This window comes from Odontesthes bonariensis, chromosome 11 (assembly GCF_027942865.1).
Source record: "Odontesthes bonariensis isolate fOdoBon6 chromosome 11, fOdoBon6.hap1, whole genome shotgun sequence".
Classification (NCBI taxonomy): domain Eukaryota; kingdom Metazoa; phylum Chordata; class Actinopteri; order Atheriniformes; family Atherinopsidae; genus Odontesthes; species Odontesthes bonariensis.
In genome coordinates, this window is record NC_134516.1 from 26135726 (window position 1) to 26162733 (window position 27008).

Genomic DNA, 27008 nt, shown 5'->3' on the forward strand with positions numbered 1-27008 from the left:
GTGTTCCGGAAGCCAAAGAATGAGATAAGTTTTCCCAAATTTTGTTGCTAGCGGAAAGAGTTTGTGGAGTTGCAACAAATTGAGTCAGAAGTGGGATTGTAACACACTCCTCTGGGAGAGCATGGATAAATAGAAGCATCGTAAATGAATATGCAAGAAGAAACCAAAAAAGATTCAACTATCAACACAGAGGTGTGACGTCACATACTACAGATCCTCTCAGCTGGAATTGATCAATCGTGCAATCTGGTGTCATTTCACAACTGACTAGCCTACTCAACTCATCTTCTTTCCAGAACACAACCATGACAGCACACACCTGAAGGTTCCACCGTGATTTGAACTCGGATCACTGGATTCAGAGTCCAGAGTGCTGACCTTTACACCATGGAACCCCTTCCACAGTCAATTTACGCTCTCAGTCATGCAAATGCTTGACACTGAAAGGGTTTTAGCAACGTGTTTTTTTTGTCAATTTTTCAGTGATACTCTTACAGCTTGTATTCTCAGAATTGGCACGACAGTCAAGCAACACATTCTGTATCTTTGCTGGTCAAAGGTTAGAATCCGCCTGTCAAGCGGAGGAACAGGGTTCGATTCCTTTAACGAAGGTTGCCATTTTAGCTCAGCAGCTAGGGGTTTGCCAAAGTCCGTTTCAAACAACAGCATCAGAAAATCTTTTTAAAACCTGCAAAAATGTACTTTACATGTCAAGAATAGCAGATGAGGCTCCCCTCCTATCCATAATTATGAATATGTTGATGTTGCTATCATTAATGTGCAGTCATACATCTTCACACAAGGATGAAATAAATAAAGGAGGAGCAAGTAATGTTTCCGCCCAGTTTCGAACTGAGGACCTTTCGCGTGTTAGGCGAACTTGATAACCACTACACTATGGAAACTGAAGCCATGCCTATTCACTAGTGTTCCGGAAGCCAAAGAATGAGGTAAGTTTTCCCAAATTTTGTTTCAACAAATTGAGTAAGAAGTGGGATTGTAACACACTCCTCTAGGAGAGCATGGATAAATAGAAGCATGGTAAATGAATATGCAAGAAGAAACCAAAAAAGATTCAACTAGCAACACAGAGGTGTGACATCACATACCACAGATCCTCTCAGCTGGAATTGAGCACTCTGGTGTCATTTGACAAGTGACTAGCCTACTCAACTCATCTTCTTTCCAGAACACAACCATGACAGCACAAACCTGAAGGTTCCACCTAGATTTGAACTCGGATCACTGGATTCAGAGTCCAGAGTGCTGACCTTTACACCATGGAACCCTTTCCACAGACAATTTACGCTCTCAGTCATCCAAATTCTTGACAATTCGCTGGTCAAAGGTTAGAATCCGCCTGTCAAGCGGAGGAACAGGATTCGATTCCTTGATGGAAAGTTGCCATGTGATTGCTGCTGCTTGTGCTTTTTTGTTTGTGTGTTTGTTCTCTGCTTGTCTGCTTACAGGTGCTCCTGGTGCCTCTAAGGCTGGATTCCGCAAAAAAGCCTTGGATTGTCTTCAGTTTTGTTTTTACAGGTGTAACAGCTGGTTGTCTGATTTTTCATTGTTTTCTATGTTTGTCTCTTCATATTTCTGTTCCTTTTTTTCCCTTCTTCGCTCTCCCTCTCTCTCTGTCCCCCGGTCCGGTTCGGCACCATCACACTATCACATCATGTAACAAAAGTATTGTAACAATAACAATTCTGCTGCCATAATGCTGGACAGGACAAGGGGTTTAAAAAAAAAAAAAGAAGTGAGTGCTCATCAAACACAGCTCCAAAGCAGTCCCCAGGTCAGAGCCAGCCTTCTTTAGCAGTTTGCTCAGTTTCTTTGAGTCGCTGGCTCTGATGCTGCTGCCACCGCAGATGGTGCTGAAGAAAGATGCACTCTGCACCACAGACTTATAAGAGATATGCAACAGGTAAACTCCCAGGTGTTCCTCAGCCACCTCTTCTCCTGGGATGGAGACGCTGTTTGGCTTATTGGTGCTCCTCCTAAAATCAGCAGCTGAGGTGATTATTCCCACACCAGGCCACACAGTGGCTGCCCACCTCCCTGCCTCTTGTCCTTCCTTCCCTGGTTACCTGTCAGATTTTATTACTCATTTTAAAAGCTTTGAATAGTTGGACGGTTGCCTCTGTCTATGATCTGTGAACTCCTTACTCCCCTGATTGCTGCTCACACGGCCCACTGTTTAATATAACTGACCTGTTCATTAGATGGAAATGAATCCCTGCATACTCCTAAAAATCACTTTATTTTGAAGCTTTTTCTTCTAATTAAAACCCCACTTTCATAATTACTGGGGACTCTTTGTAAAATGCAAATAAAGCCAGAAAGATATGATCTTAGAACTATTAAAAAGTTATATCTAATTAGAAATAGTGCAAGTTCGGTGCCATCTGTTGGTTTCCTTAGCTAGGAAATAGTTTTTGAATTGCTCTGTATGAATGAATTGGATTCATTCTGAATTGAATTAAAGACATGGTTGGTAATCCTGTTCAGAAACACATTTTGTAATACTGGGTGAAATGGTCCATCTATCCTGAGAGAAATCTATACAAGATGTATTTAGAAAAAGGGACGAAAATAATCAGACCTCTGTGGCAGCTGCAGGACTGAGAAAAAGCTGACCAATCCGAGATCAGCGGGACGCTGATCTCGGATTGGTCGCCTACAAAAAACCAATCAGATGCCTCTGCTTTCTGCCTACGCCCCCCTCTGCCGGCTCCCTGCTCCATGTGCGCATGCGGTTCCACCGGCTTTGGATGAAGCACTGACGGAATGGGGAGGGGGGGTTGGAGCTTAGAGGAGGGGACACTTTCAAATCTTGCTAGCTCTTTAGGATTACCTACCATAGCTTTAATTGAATTATAATTACAATGAATTGAACTCCAATTGGCCTGAATTGGACTTTATTACTGAAGTGCCCTGAGATGACATTTGTTGTAATTGTAATAGTTTATTTTGGCAACATTTGAAACAAACTGACATTATTCTGTCTTGGAAAACACTGCTGGTGGAAAACATGATACTGGCTGCTGAAAAACTGGCAGAAGTGGACCTTCCAACGTGACAGTGACAGGAAGTAATCAGCTGAAGTCGTCCAGAGATTAACAGAGAACACAAATCAACATTCTGGAATCCGGACTTCAGTTCCATCCAGAATCTGTGGTTGGAACCACAGACCAGAAGAGACAGAACAGAAGCCTTCACAAAGCTGTGATGTCATCACTGTAGTGACATCACAATCAATGTCATCTCTGATCTTGTTTGACATCACAAAGTTTCTACAGGCCAGACATTTTCACTGCTTTTTCACAGCTGGTCAGGAGTTTATCTGAAGAAACACGTCCAGTTTTTGAAGCAGATTTGAAAGTCACAGCAAACGGTTTTCACATCGCCTAAAAAACACTTAATTACTATCTTAAATAATCAATTTAACAAGCACTTAGAAACAACACTTACTTACTATCTTAAAAAGTAATTTTGATTTTAAGTACTGACAAACAACAACCAAAATGTTTGCTTTATTCTTTCATCAGTTTTATGAGCCATGTGGCGCTGTGGCTTAGTTGGTCAAAGTGCCTGTCTAGTAAACAGGAGATCCTGGGTTCAAATCCCAGCAGTGCCTTAAGGTGTTATTATGTACGTCAACATGGTGCCATAACTGTTTACAGCAGTGCTTCAGGAGTGCTGGACTTCCAAAACAGTCTGTACTTGGAGGCACATCATCTCATGGCTTAACCTATTCTTGAGGTACAGAAGATTGAACTGGGACCATATCCAATGTTTTCACAAATAGAGATAATTTGAATAACATCAAGCCCTTATTTATGCAGAGATCACATGAATTTCGGAAATAAATCACAAAAACCACTTCCTGAGGTGGATCCAGTTTCTGCTCTTTATTCTTTCATCAGTTTTATGAACCATGTGGCGCTGTGGCTTAGTTGGTCAAAGTGCCTTTCTGGTAAACAGGAGATCCTGGATTCAAATCCCAGCAGTGCCTATTGTCCTTCAGAGCAAGCTATGACTTATCATGTAAAGCAGCTTATTATCAGCTTTCTACTAAAACCTTTTCACTGGTCCACTTAATGAAAGTGCATCTAAATACAACACAGCTTTTAAAGTCTCATTTATGCCTATTTTATACTTTCAGAGTGTAATTTTCCTCCGTTCACATAACAAGTCAAATGGTTAGGGTACAGTACGGTGGAGGTTCTCCTCCTGTCACACTACATAACATCAAAATGAACTTACAAACCGTGAAATAGTCAGAGTTAGAGTAAAAGCTGAGGGCAGGACGTCATTTCCTTGAAATATGTAGCGGAAAATAATACGCAAAAGCATAAAAAAGCCTTGTAAAAACACAGTAAATGACTTGGCGTGTAATAAGTACACCGCTTCATGAGATCTGGCTGTAACTGGTGAAAGTGACTTCCTCATGAACAGCAGGATCTGAGTTGAAAACCCAACAATATCTGCAAAATATGATGAAGTTTTGAACCAATTAGAGGCACTTCTACTCATGACTTTAACTATTCTTGAGGTACAGAATCACAAAAAACACTTTCTGAGGTGGATCCAGATCCTGCTCTTTATTCTTTCATCAGTTTTATGAACCATGTGGCGCTGTGGCTTAGTTGGTCTGTCTAGTAAACAGGAGATCCTGGGTTCAAATCCCAGCAGTGCCTTAATGTGTTATTATGTACATCAACATGGTGCCATAACTGGGTACAGCAGTGCTCCAGGAGTGCTGGACTTCCAAAGCAATCTGTACTTGGAGGCACTTCATCTCATGGCTTTAATCAGTGCTTCTCAAAGTGTGGGGCCTAGCTCTTCAGCTAGTCCTTCAATGGCATCATGAGTGTAATTAATAAAATGCTGTTGGTTATAAAAAAGATAATTGATCCAGTCCACATTTTTGTTACTCAAAACCAGCAGCTATCTGATTTCTGGCTTTGTATTCGTCAGGGACCCTGTCTATGTAGATGCAATTGGAGTCCCCAACTCCAATTGCATCTACATAGACACGATCATCAAAACTGCCAGGAACAGAGCGTTTGCGTACTGAGCGGGTGGCTTGAGGAGCAAAAGGGTCAACAGCAATACGGACATTATACACCAACATCACATGGACACACCTACCAGTCCAATTGGCAGGCAAACTGGAATGTAGCTTACTGTGACGGCCACACAGACAAAACATGTCAGGGACAGGGCCAGTGGAATGCAAAGTGTCATTAAAAATCCAATGAGACATGGAGGGAGAATCAAATAGGCAATAAGTAAAAATACAATGAAAAGCTACTGAATTCTGAGTACTACTCCTTCCCCATGTGACAGGGACGGTAACATTACACATGTCAGGGGGGACACTGCCCAGGGCATGTCTGTTGAATTCATTTGCAGGTTCAGGTTGGGATTCATAGCAAACTATATAAGTATTTATATAGTTTGCTATAGTATTAAAATGTGGCGGTGGTGGAATAATGCGACTGGTGAGTGGCATTCAGTAATCCAAGGATAATGGTCTCCCTTACTAAAATATTTGCCATCCACGCCCTTAAAATAACTTCCTCTCATCAGCCAACAATGTGTCAAACACAGGTGATAAATACAATTCATACCACGGAATGGAGACGTCATCTCAGGGGCAACTTCAGGCAGGTACAGCGTCACATTACGACTGCCATTAGAGCAGATGGCATAGGCAGTACAAGTTAAAGGATCAACTTCCCCAGGCACTCCTGTAAAAGCAACAGGCTGTGCGTCTTTCATACAAACCACACAACAAGCATCTGTGACAGATTTAACAGAATAATTCGCCAATTGATACCAAACGTTGCGTGTCACCCATTGTTCTTGTAAAACATTTCTGGACTTGCCACCAGGAGAGGCATCTTTAAGCAGGCTGATTTCAACGTGTCTGCCGGGGGACTGAGGAGGTTGGAGAAGGGATCCGTACCGGTTTACTTTTCTTGGAATGGGTACGAACTACCTGCGCCCAGACCAAGTGTCTGGGAACGGCGTCCGCGGGCTGAGAGTCCTGCCCCAGAGTCTGACTCGGACTCGGAGATGGAGACCGAAATGGCTCCAGATCACGGTTACTGTGTAGTCCCTCAAACAGGAGCGAGGGCGAGTAATTTAGCCAACGAGAACGAAGCTCTACGTCGTCAGGTTAGGGAGTTACAGCAGCAATTAAAAGTCCTCAAACATCGTCAGCATTTTGGCATCGAGCGTCTGTCTGCATCAGATGATGACGTGCGGTTTTATACCAGGTTTGCGTCCTACAGGAGTTTCATGGCATTCTGGACATTAATCGAACCTGCCGTGACTCACAAGATGGTGCGCATAACTATCGCCAAGGCAGCCTCTGCCAGCACCAGCACAGTCCATCACCCAGCAACGGTAAGTGATGGCGTAATGTGACGTGATATTAAAAGGTGTAGGCTTTTTTTGTTAATATATTTTTTATTGCTTTCACATAAAAAAAACAAATTACTCACCAAACATCAATGCATAATGTTTGAAACGTTACTGAAAACAAACAAACAAACAAAACAACAACACACAAAAACAAAACAAAACAAAATTTTTCTGATTTATGCTTTGTAATAATAATGTCAATGTCAAGGTAACTAAACAGAGGCCTTTTGTTTTTATATCTCAACAGAAACTGAGTTTCTTCTTTTCCTGATGTACCTGTCAGTGGGTTTTCCTCCCAGGGATCTTGCAGAGAGGTTCAGCATTCACCGCACTGCTGCAAGTGGAATCATCTCCACATGGACTCATTTCCTGTACTGCCTGTTAGGAAGCCAGCGCCTTTGGATTCCTCCAGCGACAGTGAGAGCTCACCTGCCAGTTGAGTTTGCAGCTTTTTCTGACACACAGGCGGTCCTTTATTGTACAGAGATATTTTGTCAGACGCCATCCTCTCTGCTCCTTCAGAGTGAGTTTTTTTCCACATACAAATCTCACACTACATTCAAGGCCTTGATTGGCATGGCACCCCACGGTGCTGCCACCTTTGTGTCCGGACTGTATGCAGGCTCTATGAGTGGCTGCCAGCCATTTTCAGTGCAGAGAGACCCATACTGCCAAGTGTTTTACAGTATTTTGACTGATTTTCCAAGACCCACAGAAAGGTGTGTCTTATGACTATGTACACACCGAAATTACCAAACGAAAGAGTAGACTCTCTTCTTTCATCAGGAAAAAAAAGTTTGTTTCTACCATTTTCAGTCCTTTAGTAATAGACAGTAGAACATAGGTTGGTTTCACGAAAAAAAGAAAACAAAAGGGAAAACAAGCTTTTTTTTTTTTGTGCAAAGTGGCACTGCTGCCACCTTGCGGGTAATTTTGCCAGTATATTCTCTGTTTAGTGTTTACAAGCCTAAGATATAGTGACAAACTCCGCTAGATTGTCCCCCAGCCCGCTCCGTTAAAAACGCAATTGACGTCTATAGACGTCTTTTGCAGTCAACGTTTTTTTTTAAAATTGACGTCTATAGACGTCAATGGCAGCCAATGAGTTAAGCAGTCCGGGATTGTAAAGCTGCTGAAGCCAGGTATGGCCATCATGGTGGACAAAGGGTTTGTTGTGGACAACCTTGCTCCTTGTAAGGTGTACCGGCCTGCCTTTCTCAGCAACAAACAACAAATGAGTCGAGAGGATGTCAGACAGACGCAGTCAATTGCATGGCTGAGAGTGCACGTGGAGAGGTGCATAAGGAGAGTGAAAGAGAACAAACTCTTCGACAAGGAGATACCACTGTCTATATGTGGGAACATTGACGAATTGTTCAGTGTGGCCTGCTTCCTGGTCAATTATCAGAATGGGCCGTTAGTGAAGGCATGGGCAACTCAGCAATGAATTGGGAGCACTTTCAATCAGTTCAATCAGCAGTTCTTTCAATCAGTTCAAATGATCAGTTCTTTCAATCAGTTCAAATGATCAGTTCTTTCAGTCAGTTCAAACCATCAGTTCTTTCAATCAGTTAAAACCATCAGTTCTTTCAGTCAGTTCAAATGATCAGTTCTTTCAATCAGTTCAAATGGTCAGTTCTTTCAGTCAGTTCAAATGATCAGTTCTTTCAGTCAGTTCAAACCATCAGTTCTTCCAATCTTGTTCATTTTTAGAAATCTATACAAAACCTGAACTGATCTTTATTGTGTGTAAGTGCAAATCTCTACCAGTGTAGAGGTTGTATTGTTCATTGTTGTAATGAGATGTGTGCATCTTTTGAATATGTAATAATAAATTATTAAAGCTGCAGTCGGCAGGTTTTCAAAATTGCGAGTCTAAAGTCGAAAAACTGATACAACTTTCAGGTCCCTCCCCCAACCTCTAAGGCCGATTTCAGACCAGAGCGTGGCGTGGCGGCAGCGAAACGACGGCAGTCTTACGCCGGTTATCAGGCGGTGTGTTCAACTTGGCTTTTCACACCGGACAGTCCGCGGCCGCGGTAGTTCCGCTCCAGCCCTGTCTGCAAATCCCACAGACTATGTATTTAACTGCGCATATAGATGCAATAACAATAATAATAATAAAATAATAATAATAATAATGATAATAACAATAATAGTAGCTTTAGGCCTACAAGTTGCTCGTTGTTGTTTTCTAAGAGGGGGTTGGGGGAGGTGTCTCTGAGACAGAAGCTATCTGGCCACTGTTGAAAACACCGACAGTTATCACCAGAGACTTGTTCAGTGAAATTGGTAAGTTTTGTCTTTGCCTCTCCGAGTTGACTATTTTATAACTCCGCAGTGAAGTTTTACATTATTGGTTTATTATTGTTGATAACTTCATTTTATTTATGTTACTCTAGACCATCGTGTTTACTTCGACAGAAGAAGAGCAGCAGCGCTCCTTAAAACCGGTGGGTGGTCATCACCGTTTCAATAAAAAGTTCGAAGACATGAATACATAGCTGGTTTAATTTCCCCATTCATTTCAACGAGACACCGCCGGCCGCTGCCGTCCAAATTCCGCTCGAGTTCTATTTTCCATAAGCAGCGCGGGACGGAGGCGTCTCCGCGCCGCTACCGCCCGACTACCGCCGCGTCGGTGTGCAAGGACAGATCTGTTTCCATGTATTTTCACCTCCGCCGGTGAAAATCGCTTCCGTTCCGCCACGCTTTGCCGCCCTGGTCTGAAATAGGCCTAACAAGCTCCGAATCGCCCCCCAAACCCCTCCCCCTCTGTGGACGAGGTTGTGCACGTGAGTTCACACCAGTGTGAGCGCACACAAGCTGGGGCAGACTCACGCTCAGCAGCGTGTGCACAAGCTGTGATTGACAGGTAGGATTCCTCCACCCTAACTTGATTGGTTAAAAACAGCCGGGAGCGCTCGGTTTTTGCAAGCAAGATTACAGGCTTCAGGGGGAGCTACAGATTTCGTTATTTTTCCTAAACAGCCTATTTAATATTCTACTTCCAGAATCCCATCACAGTTCAAGCTAATATGACTAAAAAAAAGTTGCCGCCCGCAGCTTTAATTCAAAAACAGTCTTGGTGTCATTGTCATCGTTACATTAGCTTTGGGTTTTTCCTGACTTGAAATTAAAATGAAAACGCACAGAGATGACATTACAACATGTAGAATTTACTAAGTAAATATTGAACAACACTTATTCAATAATCCAATATCAACAACCCACATAGATTTTTACACTCGGGCTCTCATTTAAATGAGTACAAAAGGTATGGTCTCAGGTCAGTTGTAAGCCTTCATTAGTGACCATTATCACTTCAGGTTTTGTATAGATTTGTAAAGATGAACACCACCACAACCAAACAAGACTGTGCTTGTATAGCTATGTAAACCTGATTGAATCGTTACCTCTAGTTCTGAAAAGTTTGTACTTTTCAGGGTGCTGAAAATCTACAAATCTAAAGTATCTACAGGACAACTGTCCTAAATGTTATCTACACACAGTACATAGTTACTACTATAAATATCAGAGAGAGAGAGAGAGACAGAGAGAGAGAGAGAGATCTATCTATCTAGCTATTACTTCTGGCTACTGCTAGCTAGTTAGCGATAGCACCGGAAGGAGTGGATCACACACTCGAGAGAGAGAGCGGAAGTAGAACGGGAGTAGAGTCTTGCACAGAGCGAATTGGCTAACAGACGAGCCTGGGACGCAGTGCACGTGAGCAACATGTTTAGTGACAGCAAGTGGACAGTGACAACGGTGAGTTCATACACTAAGAGTGACTTTAGTTTTCTCTTCTGACCATCATGCAGCTATTCATTTAGTCATAGAGAGAAATTAGTTGCATAGTTGAGCATCTAGTGCTAACTAATAGGCTACTAGACGAGCCTGGTGCTCGAGGCGGCTGCGTGGGCCGGAGGACAGAGGAGGACAGGCTGTCCTCCTCTGTTCTCCTGTTCTCCGGCTCACAGACACTCTGCGGAGCACCAGGCTCGGCCCCGTGGCTCACGCTCCTCGGCGGCTCCGTCACGAGCCGTCGATGGGCTACCGACGGAGAGGCTCCATTATTGATTCAGGGTTGCTAAAAGTTAACCTGGAAAGAAGCACAAGTTCCTTAGACCATTTGATTAAACAAAACAAAGGCCAGACGTGTCGTTGATCACATGAACTTCTGCACAGATTGATCTCTGAAGAGACAACTCCTTCCTCTGACACATTTCGAAGACTGACCATTTCTAACAAACAAAAAAGCTTTTTCTTGATCGCCATAACTTAGGTCTGTCTCAGGAGTTGAAGTCCTTCATGAAAATGATGTTTTGTAACCGTTGAATGTCAATGGTGAACGCACCTGTATGTGGTTGTCGTGGCCGAGAGGTTAAGGCGATGGATTAGAAATCCATTGGGGTCTCCCCGCGCAGGTTCGAGTCCTGCCGACAACGATAACATTATTGACTCAGGGTTGCTAAAAGTTAACTTAGAAAGAATCATGCATTGGTTCGAATCCCATTCTCGTCAAGTTGTGTGCTGGTGTGTTGTTTGTAATTCTGATTCCACTTGTTACAAGCAGGCTTTTCAAACGATGCTTTTGTCGCAATATTTTTATTTGCTTGCACTAGGTTCATTTGGGCGATTGAATCTATCATGAAGAATTTTGAGTCTGACTTCAGGCTAATGTGAAAGCGCTGTCTTCCTTTCAGTTTAAACCCACCTTTGCTACGTGCAGCTGTTAATCATTTCCTCCACAGAGAACAAGAGAAAGACGACTGCAGAATGCAGGCGTCGATCCCGCTACCTCTCACATGCTAAGCGAGCTCTCTACCATTTGAGCTAATTCCCCTTCGGTTGATGTATTCTTAGCGCTTCCAAATTAACGAACCATTTCTGACCAAACGATCCATTCCTTGATGCATCAAAAGGAATAGATCTCACAACTGGAGCTTGTTGGTTTTTCTCAGAGTGTTTTTCAGTGGTTGAATGTATCAAGTCTATCGAGTCTTGCGTTGGATCACTGAGACATGGAAAATCCGTAGTGTTTCATGGTTTTGCAGATTCTTTTTTCTTTCCGTTTTAAAACATTAGTTGGTTTGTCTTTATAAGATGATCATTAAGGCCTCTCACCAGAAGAGCACCTAAAAAATTTCTGAGGAGTGTGGACATAAATCCCGCCACATTTTGCCTGGAAAGCAAGCCCTTTATGATTTGACATAGTTTGTCTTCCATATTTGGGTATATTCTGAAGAGATTGTAATAACCCCAACCTTAAATTTGACTTATCCTAAGTGCAATTGCTTTTGTTTCGCCCAATTTTAAATCAAACAACCTCAAACATACCTACATGAAATCACATTTAGATAATAATGATTCTATTTTTGTGAAAGGAGGATGAATTCATATCCTCTGCACGCAAGGCCATTGTATCTAATGAGGCTCCAATTTTGAGATCAAAATTATACCAGCTGTAGTTTAAGACGGAAATTTTTATGGTCAAACTTATAAGAGAGAGGACGAGGCGGCCGAGAGGTTAAGGCGATGGACTGCATAATTTATATATATATAAATTATGATAGGCTACAAAAAAGTGATCACAGCCAAATATGACAAAAGATTAGGCTAGCCTTTCATTTCTGACAGCTGAACATTGCACATCTACTAACCTTAAAACAAAATAAACGAGAGCAACAACCGTCTTTTTTTTTCTTCTTAAAAGATGTTTTATATTATTTTCATATAATTTGCTGATGGCAATTATAGAATTTGAGTGCTTGTTTGAAAGCGAGGCTGGGTGTGTCTATGAATATGGACAACAGTGAGTTTTTTTTTAGGTGCTGTACAAGCAAATCATAGCGTCTCTGTACAATGACAGAGGCCTTTAGGTAACACTTCACAATACTGACTGTGTATTAGAGTGTACATTCCATTCACTTATTTCCTACTTTGCCCGGACTTCCAGTGTAGCCTAACTCCTGGTCAATTCCCACCTTCTCCAGTCTTACATTATAACTCGCCGCGACACTTACCATGTAATACGCGAAACTACCCCAACTTTTTGCTCATGGCGGTTGTGTATGTATACATGTCAGCGGACAAGCTTCACCCTTATTCCAGGGATTTATTATGTTTGTCTTACAGCCTTGTATGATTGGGAATAAGATTATGTTGAGAAATGGACAAAACAAAGTGTCCCTGACATAAAATAACAGAGTTCCACTGATTTTTCTTATTCATGTTGTTCCTTCATTTAGCTAATACTACTACTGCTTTGATTACCCACTGAAGTCTCTTCCTGTCTGCCTCAGTGAAAGTCCCAGCGGGCTCTCCATACAAGGTCTTCAGCAGTTTGGTATCTAGATTGTTCAATCTGGACAATGTGTTGGTCCTCCTCACTGTTGGGCCCATGTCAGGATTGCTGGAGATTACAGTAAAATACACCCTGACATAGCCTACAGTTAAGAGTGAACATGTCAGACCCTGTAATGTGACCTTGCATTTTGCTCCTTTGAAACCAAAATGTTGCAGGTGTGCGGACAAAGTGGAGTACCATTTTAATGGTTTGAATGTGTTAAAACAAAACAACTCATGTCTGTGTGGCTTGTGTTTAACTAATAGAACTAGCACTTGAACCCAAACGCACAACTCAGGAACCAAAGGAGTACCCAGTAAACAAAATAGTACAAACAACAAAAAACACTTTATTCAAAACACATTCTCAACAGAACTATATAACACGCACACACACTGGTAGCAATTCAAACATTCCCTTTCATAACTATAACTAACTTAACTAACTAACTAACTAACAGAATAACAACAAAAAGAAACCATTAACAATTATGAACCAAAATGAAAATATTTTCAGTTAACTAATCACGTCATCATGTGATTGGCTGTTGCAGAATCAAACGTATTCAGGCTGCTCTGATTGGCTGTCGCAGGATCCGAACGTCTTCAGGCTTCCCTGATTGGCTGTCGCAGGATCAAAGGTCTTCAGGCTGCTCTGATTGGCTGTCGCAGGATCAAAGGTCTTCAGGCTGATCTGATTGGCTGTCGCAGGATCAAAGGTCTTCAGGCTGCTCTGATTGGCTGTCGCAGGATCAAAGGTCTTCAGGCTGCTCTGATTGGCTGTCGCAGGATCTAAGGTCTTCAGGCTGATCTGATTGGCTGTCGCAGGATCAAAGGTCTTCAGGCTGCTCTGATTGGCTGTCGCAGGATCAAACGTCTTCAGGCTGATCTGATTGGCTGTCGCAAAATGAAAGGTCTTCAGGTTGCTCTGATTGGCTGTCGCAGGATCAAACATCTTCAGGCTGCTCTGATTGGCTGTCGCAGGATCAAAGGTCTTCAGGCTGATCTGATTGGCTGTCGCAGGATCAAAGGTCTTCATACTACTCTGATTGGCTGTCGCAGGATCAAAGGTCTTCAGGCTGATCTGATTGGCTGTCGCAGGATCAAAGGTCTTCAGGCTACTCTGATTGGCTGTCGGGTCCGGGTACCAAAGTATAATCCGTTTTTCTGTCAAAACGAAAAAATGAAAAAACGGAAATAGGTGTCCTTTTTCCATTTTTCGTTTTAAACCAAAAACGGATTTTTCTGTCTTCCTAAAAAAACGAAAAACCAAAATCAAATAACGGACAAAATTTGGTTTTTGGAAATTACTTTTTTCATTTTTCGTTTCTTACATTCGAACATGACGGCCGGCAGACCGGAAGCGGAAGTAACGCCAAAATAAAAGTAGCATGCTAATTTAATATCAAACATATTTTCCGCTTTTTATACACCCATTGTAGGTAGTAGACTGCATTTATTTTAGTTAAGTGAAACTACAACAGCTGGTTGTTTGGGAGAACGTCATAGGCTATATAAATTATTATAGGCTACAAAAAAGTGATCACAGCCAAATATGACAAAAGATTAGGCTAGCCTTTCATTTCTGACAGCTGAACATTGCACATCTACTAACCTTATAACAAAATAAACGAGAGCAACAAATTTGTCCTCTAATTTTTCCAGTCTGGGACATTGGACAAAGAGGTGGTAGACTGTCTCTGACCGAGGGCAGAACGGACAGGAGACATCCAATGGAGGATCGTACATGGGGCCATAGCTACAAACAGGTATCTGGTGCACCTCGATCCTGGCACAGGGGATGGCTGTCTGTTCTGCCCTCGGTCAGAGACAGTCTACCACCTCTTTGTCCAATGTCCCAGACTGGAGGCGCTGTTCAGACAGCTGCAGAGGTGGTTTCAGGGGTTAAGTGAGGGTTTCTCCTCCAGCCTGTTCATCTTTGGGCCACATTATTGTGCAAGGAGGAAGGCTGTACTTCAGTTGATTAAAGGGATAATCCGGAGTAAAATGCACTTTAGATCCATTTACGGGATGTTGGGAGTACATATGTTGAGTTGACATCAAAATCATGTCATTCGGATGTGTTCTGAGAATTTCGATTTGACCGTTTTAAGCCAAAAGTCGTTAGCCTGGAAGTGAGAGAGGCATATCATGTCACCGCTACAAAACGCTATTTTTATACCTCTTCTACAGCTCCAAACAACATAACACTTACGTGGTAGTGAGTAGAGGGTCCCTAAAGCCAAACCGAAGTGTCCCGAGGTCTTCATGTGGTCGGATATAGAGTCCAGAATGAATTTAATCAAGCCAGTACCTTTCCGGAAATGTTGCTGCTGCAGCTGCTGCTGAAGACCGTGGTGAAGTTGGTTTGATATTGGATATTGGACATATATTCAAAATAAGGAAATAAGGTGTCTTTTTTTTCAAACCTGCTTTTAAACATGTATAGCACTTTGTGCTACATGTTAATGTATGAAAAGTGCTTTATAAATAAAGTTTGATTTGATTTTTACCAGAGGCCCTACGGGTGGGGCGAGAAGCCTGTCTGCGTCTGCGTCTTCTAGAATAGAAAAATACTTTATCCATCCCCCAATGGGGGAAATTTAAATGAGTCAAGTAGCTCAAAAAGAAATGAATAATATTTACAATGATTGTATATCAAAATATTATATATAATACTAGATTCTCCGAAATGTTGGGTATGCATCATGAGGTTACTACTCATATTCAAACTACCCAAGATGCAACGTAACGTCGCTGATCGGCCTCACTTAGCATGTAGCAGTAGCATCAACAGATCCCTGATCAGGGTTTTGTGAGTCCGGGACTACAGAGCTGTAGCTTCAGCTTCAGACATTCAGGCAGGTTTACTCTGCAAAGATTCCCTTTCTTTCCTTCAGCTGCTTTGATGTTTTAAATCATCAGGCTTTTTCTCTTAACGATTCCCTGTTATATTTTTGTGGGATAGCAGCACACCCACTATGCGCTTGGTCATCACAAAGAGTGACGCCACACTTGTGCTGACAGAGGAAGTGTGCTTATGGAAGATGAGCCAGATGCAGACAGATGTTTTCTACCTGTGGACACGTAATCAGAACCAGAATTTATTGCCAAGTGGGTTTGCACTTACAAGGAATCTGACTTGGTGTCGTTGGTGCAGACGATATAGATATATATACAGAATCTATCTATCTATCTATCTATCTATCTATCTATCTATCTATCTATCTATCTATCTATCTATCTATTTATCTATCTATCTATCTATCTAGATCTATATAAAAGGTTGGACCTCCCAAAACCTGCTCTCCAGTCATCGACCCACACAAACCCCTGATCAAGGATCTGTTGATGCTACTGCTACATGCTAAGTCATGGACAGAAACTGCTACATTTTTCAGTAAAACTGACCAACATGAATAACGGATTCATTCTCTGGAAAATCAATAACGGAGTGAAATAATGTTTTCAGTTCCACAATTGTGTGATGACAACAGCACAGAAATGTTATGACATCACAAAAGCAATATTCACAAGATGGAATGTCATAGATGACATCACAGCGATGTCATCAGTGACATCACCGTGATGTTATCATAGATGACATCACCGTGATGTTATCATAGATGACATCACCGTGATGTTATCATAGATGACATCACCGTGATGTTATCATAGATGACATCACCGTGATGTTATCATAGATGACATCACCGTGATGTTATCATAGATGACATCACCGTGATGTTATCATAGATGACATCACAGCGATGTCATCAGTGACATCACCGTGATGTTATCATAGATGACATCACCGCGATGTTATCATAGATGACATCACAAAATGATATCTCCAGAGTTTATAAATAGAACCCCCTCCTCAAGATGTATACTAGCTTGCCTGCTTGCTTGCCCGCTTGTTCGCCCGCTTAGTTGTAGCTTGCTCGCACGCTTGAGCTTGCCCGCTTGCTCGCCCGCTTGCTCGCCCGCTTGCTCGCCCGCATGGTCGCCCGCTTGAGCTCGCCCGCTTGGTTGCCCGCTTGCTCGCCCGCTTGTTCGCCTGCTTGAGCTCGCACGCTTTGCCGCTTGTTCGCCCGCTTGCTCGCTCGCTCGCTCACTACTTGTTAGTAATTTGTCCTAACAAGTAGACGTTACGTGATCGAGATTCATGCTGCACAATCTTTCCAACAGTCATGGTATCTCTTTTGTTAGTAACAGTTAGTAAGATGGCGCCAGTGTGTGAGGCGCTCTGTCAGCCGTTCCGACTTTTGTGTGTTTTTATACTGTTTGTACTATGTGTTGCACATCATGTTGACTGCCTGACGGTGTATAGTCGCCAAACGTTGCTTGAACTGAGAATTTCCGCCAAAGATTGGCGCAATTCAGATCGCGATGGCCATCAAAATCTGCCTCCTTTCCATTCCATTAAAAAGCAGGCAGCATAAAGTTAAACCAGAGCCCTGGTTGAATGAAACAACTCGCAATGCGAGACAGGTGTGTCGCAGAGCTGAGCGCAAGTGGAATAAGGATAAACTGGAAGTGTCTCTGCCAATATTGGGTGACTGTTGGCGTCGATATCAGTCCTCTGTGAAAGAGGCCAAAAGAAAATATTTCTCTGATCTTATTGCTTCAAATTCCCACAAACCTCTTGTGTTTTTTAAAGTTTTAAATTCCGAGTTTTCTGAGTGTTTTATTTGACATTTTGTACTGGATGGTGGTTGATACTACTCCGCCACCGCTAAGAAAATAGTGCGAGCGTGAACGACCTCCCAAATAAAACACGACAGAAGCAACTTTTCGCAACGAAATTTGATTTGGATTACCAGTGCACACCAGTAACCACTCCGGTGAGTTGATTATTTTGAAAACGGACGTTTATGGCAAACAGTCAAGACAGCCCCTCAGGCATCGCCAACATTACAGGCACGACTACAGGAGAAGACAAACTCAGAAATGGACATGAAGAAACCATTGAAGGACCGAAAGGATCCTTCTGCTGAAGGACTGGCAGATACTTCTGACCAAAAGGATCCTTTTCTCTCTATCTCCTCAGCATTAAAGTTGGGAACCTGCGCACCCTGCTAGGTTTAAAGGCATCAAAGTGGACGGAGTTTTTTGGCATGGGACCTTCCCCTGAAGGCTGTTGGCGGTCCCTGTACAAACCTCCTGTCGACAAACGGACAGGAGACATCCAGTGGAGGATCGTACATGGGGCCATAGCTACAAACAGGTATCTGGTGCACCTCGATCCTGGCACAGGGGATGGCTGTCCGTTCTGCCCTCGGTCAGAGACAGTCTACCACCTCTTTGTCCAATGTCCCAGACTGGAGGCGCTGTTCAGACAGCTGGAGAGGTGGTTTCAGGGGTTAAGTGAGGGTTTCTCCTCTAGCCTGTTCATCTTTGGGCCACATTATTGTGCAAGGAGGAAGGCTGTACTTCAGTTGATTAAAGGGATAATCCGGAGTAAAATGCACTTTAGATCCATTTACGGGATGTTGGGAGTACATATGTTGAGTTGACATCAAAATCATGTAATTTGGATGTGTTCTGAGAATTTCGATTTGACCGTTTTTAGCCAAAAGTCGTTAGCCTGGAAGTGAGAGAGGCATATCATAGCCGCTTTCGGACTGTAGGAACCTTTGGCAGTTCTAATAACCTTTTAATCCGCGGGGCCGTTTTCTCCCGTGTTCGGACATACAGGAACTCGGGGCTTTCTCCCTTAGTTCCTATAACTATTTAGCTCCTTCTCCGAGGTCGGGTCTTTTCATAGTTCTATAGAACTAATCTAAGGGAGGTGTTTGGTGGTTGGTAGCTACGCCCCATGTAATTCTATCACGATTGAAATGTCTCCTCATATGACACAGACAGAACCGGCAGGTGTTTAATAAGTTAACTTACACTGATCTCATTTGTCTGCAGCGCTCTGCTCTCCTTTCTTCCTTCATGAAATAAAAAAGTATCTCCTGAGTCCTGACTCTCTCTGTGAGCTCTTCCAGCCTCGATATTAGACGCCTGATGTGATTGTCCATGATTAATATCACCATCATGCAGACCATGAACACGGTGGCCTCCCCGCTCTCCATATTAGCTTCTTGGTGGTGTTTTTTCTACTCTCCTTACTTTTACCGTTTTGTTTTGTGTTTGAATGTAGCGCTAACGGCTAACGGCTAACACGTCACTGAAGCAGACGGCTGCGTGCGGCGCATCAGTCCCTATCAGGTCCCGACTCATGTGCGAATGCAGACTGAAACAGTTCCGCTGGGGAAGGATAGTTATCAGAACGAAATTCGAGAAGGGTAGTTCTGATAACTACTTTCTTAGAACTGCATGTCCGAAAGCGGCTCATGTCACCGCTACAAAACGCTATTTTTATACCTCTTCTACAGCTCCAAACAACATAACAGGCTGCTCTGATTGGCTGTCGCAGGATCAAACATCTTCAGGCTGCTCTGATTGGCTGTCGCAGGATTAAAGGTCTTCAGGCTGCTCTGATTGGCTGTCGCAGGATCAAAGGTCTTCAGGCTGATCTGATTGGCTGTCGCAGGATCAAAGGTCTTCAGGCTGATCTGATTGGCTGTCGCAGGATCAAAGGTCTTCAGGCTACTCTGATTGGCTGTCGCAGGATCAATGTTCTTCAGGCTGCTCTGATTGGCTGTCGGGTCCGGGTATCAAAGTATAATCCGTTTTTCTGTCAAAACGAAAAAATGAAAAAACCGAAATAGCTGTCCTTTTTCCTTTTTTCGTTTTAAACCAAAAACGGATTTTTCTGTCTTCCTAAAAAAACGAAAAACCAAAACCAAATAACGGACAAAATTTGTTTTTTGGAAATTACTTTTTTCATTTTTCGTTTCTTACATTCGAACATGACGGCGGGCAGACCGGAAGCGGAAGTAACGCCAAAATAAAAGTAGCGCGCTAATTTAATATCAAACATATTTTCCGCTTTTTATACACCCATTGTAGGTAGTAGACTGCATTTATTTTAGTTAAGTGGAACTACAACAGCTGGTTGTTTGGGAGAACATAATAGGCTATATAAATTATGATAGGCTACAAAAAAGTGATCACAGCCAAATATGACAAAAGATTAGGCTAGCCTTTCATTTCTGACAGCTGAACATTGCACATCTACTAACCTTAAAGCTAAATAAACGAGAGCAACAACCGTCTTTTTTTTCTTCTTAAAAGATGTTTTATGTTATTTTCATATAATTTGCTGATGGCAATTATAGAATGTGAGTGCTTGTGTTATATTGAAAGCGAGGCTGGGTGTGTCTATGAATATAGACAACAGTGAGGTTTTTTTTTTAGGTGCTGTACAAGCAAATCATAGCGTCTCTGTACAATGACAGAGGACTTTAGGTAACACTTCACAATACTGACTGTGTATTAGAGTTTACATTCCGTTCACTTATTTCCTACTTTAACCGGACTTCCAGTGTAGCCTAACTCCTGGCCAATTCCCACCTTCTCCAGTCTTACATTATAACTCGCCGCGACACTTACCATGTAATACGCGAAACTACCCCAACTTTTTGCTCATGGCGGTTGTGTATGTATACATGTCAGCGGACAAGCTTCACCCTTATTCCAGGCATTTATTATGTTTGTCTTACAGCCTTGTATGATTGGGAATAAGAATATGCTGAGAAATGGACAAAACAAAGTGTCCCTGACATAAAATAACAGAGTTCCACTGATTTTTCTTATTCATGTTGTTCCTTCATTTAGCTAATACTACTACTGCTTTGATTACCCACTGAAGCCTCTTCCTGTCTGCCTCAGTGCAGGTCCCAGCGGGCTCTCAATACAAGGTCTTCAGCAGTTTGGTGTCTAGATTGTTCAATCTGGACAATGTGGTGGTCCTCCTCACTGTTGGGCCCATGTCAGGATTGCTGGAGATTACAGTAAAATACACCCTGACATAGCCTACAGTTAAGAGTGAACATGTCAGACCCTGTAATGTGACCTTGCATTTTGCTCCTTTGAAACCAAAATGTTGCAGGTGTGCGGACAGAGTGGAGTACCATTTTAATGGTTTGAATGTGTTAAAACAAAACAACTCATGTCTGTGTGGCATGCGTTTAACTAATAGAACTAGCACTTGAACCCAAACGCACAACTCAGGAACCAAAGGAGTACCCAGTAAACAAAATAGTACAAACAACAAAAAACACTTTATACAAAACACATTCTCAACAGAACTATATAACACGCACACACACTGGTAGCAATTCAAACATTCCCTTTCATAACTATAATTAACTTAACTAACCAACTAACAGAATAACCACAAAAAGAAACCATTAACAATTATGAACCAAAAAAGAAAATATTTTCAGTTAACTAATCACGTCATCGTGTGATTGGCTGTTGCAGAACAAAACATCTTCAGGCTGCTCTGATTGGCTGTCGCAGGATCAAACATCTTCAGGCTGCTCTGATTGGCTGTCGCAGGATCAAAGGTCTTCAGGCTGCTCTGATTGGCTGTCGCAGGATCAAAGGTCTTCAGGCTGCTCTGATTGGCTGTCGCAGGATCTAACGTCTTCAGGCTGCTCTGATTGGCTGTCGCAGGATCAAAGGTCTTCAGGCTGCCCTTATTGGCTGTCGCGGGATCAAAGGTCTTCAGGCTACTCTGATTGGCTGTCGGGTCCGGGTATCAAAGTATAATCCGTTTTTCTGTCAAAACGAAAAAATGAAAAAATGGAAATAGCTGTCCTTTTTCCATTTTTCGTTTTAAACCAAAAACGGATTTTTCTGTCTTCCTAAAAAAACGAAAAACCCAAATCAAATAACGGACAAAATCTGTTTTTTGGAAATTACTTTTTTCATTTTTCGTTTCTTACATTCGAACATGACGGCGGGCAGACCGGAAGCGGAAGTAACGCCAAAATAAAAGTAGCGTGCTAATTTAATATCAAACATATTTTCCGCTTTTTATACACCCATTGTAGGTAGTAGATTGCATTTATTTTAGTTAAGTGAAACTACAACAGCTGGTTGTTTGGGAGAACGTCATAGGCTATATAAATTATGATAGGCTACAAAAAAGTGATCACAGCCAAATATGACAAAAGATTAGGCTAGCCTTTCATTTCTGACAGCTGAACATTGCACATCTACTAACCTTATAACAAAATAAACGAGAGCAACAACCGTCTTTTTTTTTCTTCTTAAAAGATGTTTTATATTATTTTCATATAAATTGCTGATGGCAATTATAGAATGTGAGTGCCTGTGTTATATTGAAAGCGAGGCTGGGTGTGTCTATGAATATAGACAACAGTGAGGTTTTTTTTTTAGGTGCTGTACAAGCAAATCATAGCGTCTCTGTACAATGACAGAGGACTTTAGGTAACACTTCACAATACTGACTGTGTATTAGAGTGTACATTCCGTTCACTTATTTCCTACTTTGCCCAAACTTCCAGTGTAGCCTAACTCCTGGCCAATTCCCACCTTCACCAGTCTTACAGCATAACTCGCCGCGACACTTACCATGTAATACGCGAAACTACCCCAACTTTTGCTCTTTGCTCATGGCGGTTGTGGATGTATACATGTCAGCGGACAAGCTTCACCCTTATTCCAGGCATTTATTATGTTTGTCTTACAGCCTTGTATGATTCGGAATACGAATATGAAAAAACAAAGTGTCCCTGACATAAAATAACAGAGTTCCACTGATTTTTCTTATTCATGTTGTTCCTTCGTTTAGCTAATACTACTACTGCTTTGATTACCCACTGAAGCCTCTTCCTGTCTGCCTCAGTGCAGGTCCCAGCGGGCTCTCAATACAAGGTCTTCAGCAGTTTGGTGTCTAGATTGTTCAATCTGGACAATGTGGTGGTCCTCCTCACTGTTGGGCCCATGTCAGGATTTCTGGAGATTACAGTAAAATACACCCTGACATAGCCTACAGTTAAGAGTGAACATGTCAGACCCTGTAATGTGACCTTGCATTTTGCTCCTTTGAGGCCAAAATGTTGCAGGTGTGCGGACAAAGTGGAGTACCATTTTAATGGTTTGAATGTGTTAAAACAAAACAACTCATGTCTGTGTGGCATGTGTTTAACTAATAGAACTAGCACTTGAACCCAAACGCACAACTAAGGAACCAAAGGAGTACCCAGTAAAAAAAATAGTACAAACAACAAAAAACACTTTATTCAAAACACATTCTGAAAAGAACTATATAACACGCACACACACTGGTAACAATTCAAACATTCCCTTTCATAACCATAATTAACTTAACTAACTAACTAACAGAATAACCACAAAAAGAAACTATTAACAATTATGAACCAAACAAGAAAATATTTTCAGTTAACTAATCACGTCATCGTGTGATTGCCTGTTGCAGAATAAAACATCTTCAGGCTGCTCTGATTGGCTGTCGCAGGATCAAACATCTTCAGGCTGCTCTGATTGGCTGTCGCAGGATCAAAGGTCTTCAGGCTGCTCTGATTGGCTGTCGCAGGATCAAAGGTCTTCAGGCTGCTCTGATTGGCTGTCGCAGGATCTAACGTCTTCAGGCTGCTCTGATTGGCTGTCGCAGGATCAAAGGTCTTCAGGCTGCCCTTATTGGCTGTCGCGGGATCAAAGGTCTTCAGGCTACTCTGATTGGCTGTCGGGTCCGGGTACCAAAGTATAATCCGTTTTTCTGTCAAAATGAAAAAATGAAAAAACGGAAATAGCTGTCTTTTTTCCGTTTTAAACCAAAAACGGATTTTTCTGTCTTCCTAAAAAAACGAAAAACCCAAATCAAATAACGGACAAAATTTGTTTTTTGGAAATGACTTTTTTCATTTTTCGTTTCTTACATTCGAACATGACGGCGGGCAGACCGGAAACGGAAGTAACGCCAAAATAAAAGTAGCGTGCTAATTTAATATCAAACATATTTTCCGCTTTTTATACACCCATTGTAGGTAGTAGACTGCATTTATTTTAGTTAAGTGAAACTATAACAGCTGGTTGTTTGGGAGAACGTCATAGGCTATATAAATTATGATAGGCTACAAAAAAGTGATCACAGCCAAATATGACAAAAGATTAGGCTAGCCTTTCATTTCTGACAGCTGAACATTGCACATCTACTAACCTTAAAACTAAATAAACGAGAGCAACAACCGTCTTGTTTTTTCTTCTTAAAAGATGTTTTATGTTATTTTCATATAATTTGCTGATGGCAATTATAGAATGTGAGTGCTTGTGTTATATTGAAAGCGAGGCTGGGTGTGTCTATGAATATAGACAACAGTGAGGTTATTTTAGGTGCTATACAAGCAAATCATAGCATCTCTGTACAATGACAGAGGCCTTTAGGTAACACTTCACAATACTGACTGTGTATTAGAGTGTACATTCCGTTCACTTATTTCCTACTTTGCCCAAACTTCCAGTGTAGCCTAACTCCTGGCCAATTCCCACCTTCTCCAGTCGTACAGCATAACTCGCCGCGACACTTACCATGTAATATGCAAAACTACCCCAATTTTTGCTCTTTGCTCATGGCGGTTGTGTATGTATACATGTCAGCGGACAAGCTTCACCCTTATTCCAGGCATTTATTATGTTTGTCTTACAGCCTTGTATGATTGGGAATAAGAATATGTTGAGAAATGGACAAAACAAAGTGTCCCTGACATAAAATAACAGAGTTCCACAGATTTTTCTTATTCATGTTGTTCCTTCATTTAGCTAATACTACTACTGCTTTGATTACCCACTGAAGCCTCTTCCTGTCTGCCTCAGTGAAAGTCCCAGCGGGCTCTCCATACAAGGTCTTCAGCAGTTTGGTGTGTAGATTGTTCAATCTGGACATGGTGGTCCTCCTCACTGTTGGGCCCATGTCAGGATTGCTGGAGATTACAGTAAAATACACCCTGACATAGCCTACAGTTAAGAGTGAACATCTCAGACCCTGTAATGTGACCTTGCATTTTGCTCCTTTGGAGCCAAAATGTTGCAGGTGTGCGGACAAAGTGGAGTACCATTTTAATGGTTTGAATGTGTTAAAACAAACAAACTCATGTCTGTGTGGCATGCGTTTAACTAATAGAACTAGCACTTGAACCCAAACGCACAACTCAGGAACCAAAGGAGTACCCAGTAAACAAAATAGTGCAAACTACAAAAAACACTTTATTCAAAACACATTCTCAACAGAACTATATAACACGCACACACACTGGTAGCAATTCAAACATTCCCTTTCATAACTATAACTAACTTAACTAACTAACTAACAGAATGACCACAAAAAGAAATCATTAACAATTATGAACCAAAAAAGAAAATATTTTCAGTTTACTAATCACGTCATCATGTGATTGGCTGTTGCAGAATCAAACGTCTTCAGGCTGCTCTGATTGGCTGTCGCAGGATCAGACATCTTCCGACTGCTTTTATTGGCTGTCGCAGAATCAAACGTCTTCAGGCTGCTCTGATTGGCTGTCGCAGGATCAGACATCTTCCGACTGCTTTTATTGGCTGTCGCAGAATCAAACGTCTTCAGGCTGCTCTGATTGGCTGTCGCAGGATCAAACATCTTCCGACTGCTCTGATTGGCTGTCGCAGGATCAAAGGTCTTCAGGCTGCTTTGATTGGCTGTCGCAGGATCTAACGTCTTCAGGCTGCTCGGTCTGTGTATCATCCGATCATTCAACTATTCCATTGAATCTGGCAAACGAAAAACTAAATAACGACTCCATATTTTGTTTTCCCGTTTTTCTGTATGACCAAAAAAAGGGAATTGGTGTTTGTTCTCCCTTTTCCCAACACAAAACAGAACATTTAATAAACAGGGAAACTAAAACGAAATAATAAATCTAATTTACGTTCTTGGGTTATTGGTTTCCCGGTCATCCGCTCCACTCAGTGCAATCTGGCTGGCTGGTGCAATGAAGTGTCAGCTCATCAATCATAACTCGCTTGAATACAAAACTGATTTTCCCGGGGGTTTTGTTTCTGCAAAATTCATATATGTAGGCATGATACGAGACACATGATTCAGCGTATTTTAATATTCATAGTAGGCTTAACATTAATATAATATCCTGGTAACATATGTGATGTAAAATAGGTTATTTTGCAAAAGACATACGATATATAAAATATAATACATACGATAACGTGGAGGTGCGTCGCTTACTTAAAAAAATCCGGGTTACTGTCATTTTGAATTTTAGCCGAATGAATAAATAGGCAGCAGGTCTGTGGGCTGTCTGTGGCAGTAGCACGAGGATGACGTCAGTAACACCCACTTTAGGACATAAAATCTAAATTACAACTTCCTACTTCTTCCTCATATCTTTGTCTTTGGGAAACCTTCAAAATATAAACGTGAGATTCGACAAAGTCAACACAAAAACATTTTAAAAAGGAGGTCAAGCTTATGTTCTTCCTTCTTCTGCCTTCACATTTCTTAAGAGGGTTAGGGTCAACAAACTGTTGATAATAAACCAAAGCTGCTGAAAGTGTTAGTAAGCTTGTTTGCAAACTATTCTACAGTCAGATGTTGTGTTGTCTGTATTTTTAAGTAAGTGGGGTGGGTGTGAGACATGAGAGGTATCTTACTCTTGTTAGGATAAAAGAATTACATGTGAACAATTCAGCCTGTGTCAGCTGTAAAATTTGCTGGTCAATGTTATACCACCAATATTTGCATTATTTCTACAATAGCATTCTTGTGTCAGTTGTAATCTAAGCCTGTGTTATGGAATTTATGATTTATAAAGTCTCCGTTGGCCTAATAGCCGGGTGAACACCGGCTATAACCATAGCTTAGCTTAATGTTTGCTGGCTACGATTTCGCTGGCGGACATAAGTACAGTACAATAATATTTTATTCACAAAATACAACCAATAATAATGTTGAATCTTACTTGTGAAATGTAATCCCCCGACCCTGTTCGCAATCGTCTGCCGATTTGCACAGGAATACGCCGCACAGTGCTCTGGCATGTTGAATACTTTATGGGTGTCTATGGGTAGGATGGCCGCTCCAAGAATGCAAGCAGTCTCCGGACACTGCTCTTAGAGCATCCCCGCTGGACACCCATTTCTTGCCATTTCTGTGAGATATCATGATGTGTCTCTCCATTCATGAACATATCATTGATTATATGGATGTATGGCTGGAGTGAGGCCATTATAACGTGCTCTGGACCATACCGTGGAACTTTCTGTAGCTTCCACTTTTGGTGCGAGGACCG

The 27008-nt window shown here is 41.9% G+C and overlaps 3 non-coding genes across 3 annotated transcripts; all 3 read left to right on the forward strand.

Annotated features, from left to right (window-relative positions):
* The first annotated feature begins 3563 nt into the window (after positions 1–3563).
* Positions 3564–3637, forward strand: trnat-agu (transfer RNA threonine (anticodon AGU)). The gene has a single exon. It is a non-coding gene; the product is annotated as a tRNA-Thr (tRNA).
* Positions 3638–3941: 304 nt separating this feature from the next.
* On the forward strand, positions 3942–4015 carry trnat-ggu (transfer RNA threonine (anticodon GGU)). The gene has a single exon. It is a non-coding gene; the product is annotated as a tRNA-Thr (tRNA).
* Positions 4016–10804: 6789 nt separating this feature from the next.
* trnas-aga (transfer RNA serine (anticodon AGA)) lies at positions 10805–10886 on the forward strand. Its single transcript has one exon. It is a non-coding gene; the product is annotated as a tRNA-Ser (tRNA).
* Positions 10887–27008: the final 16122 nt, after the last annotated feature.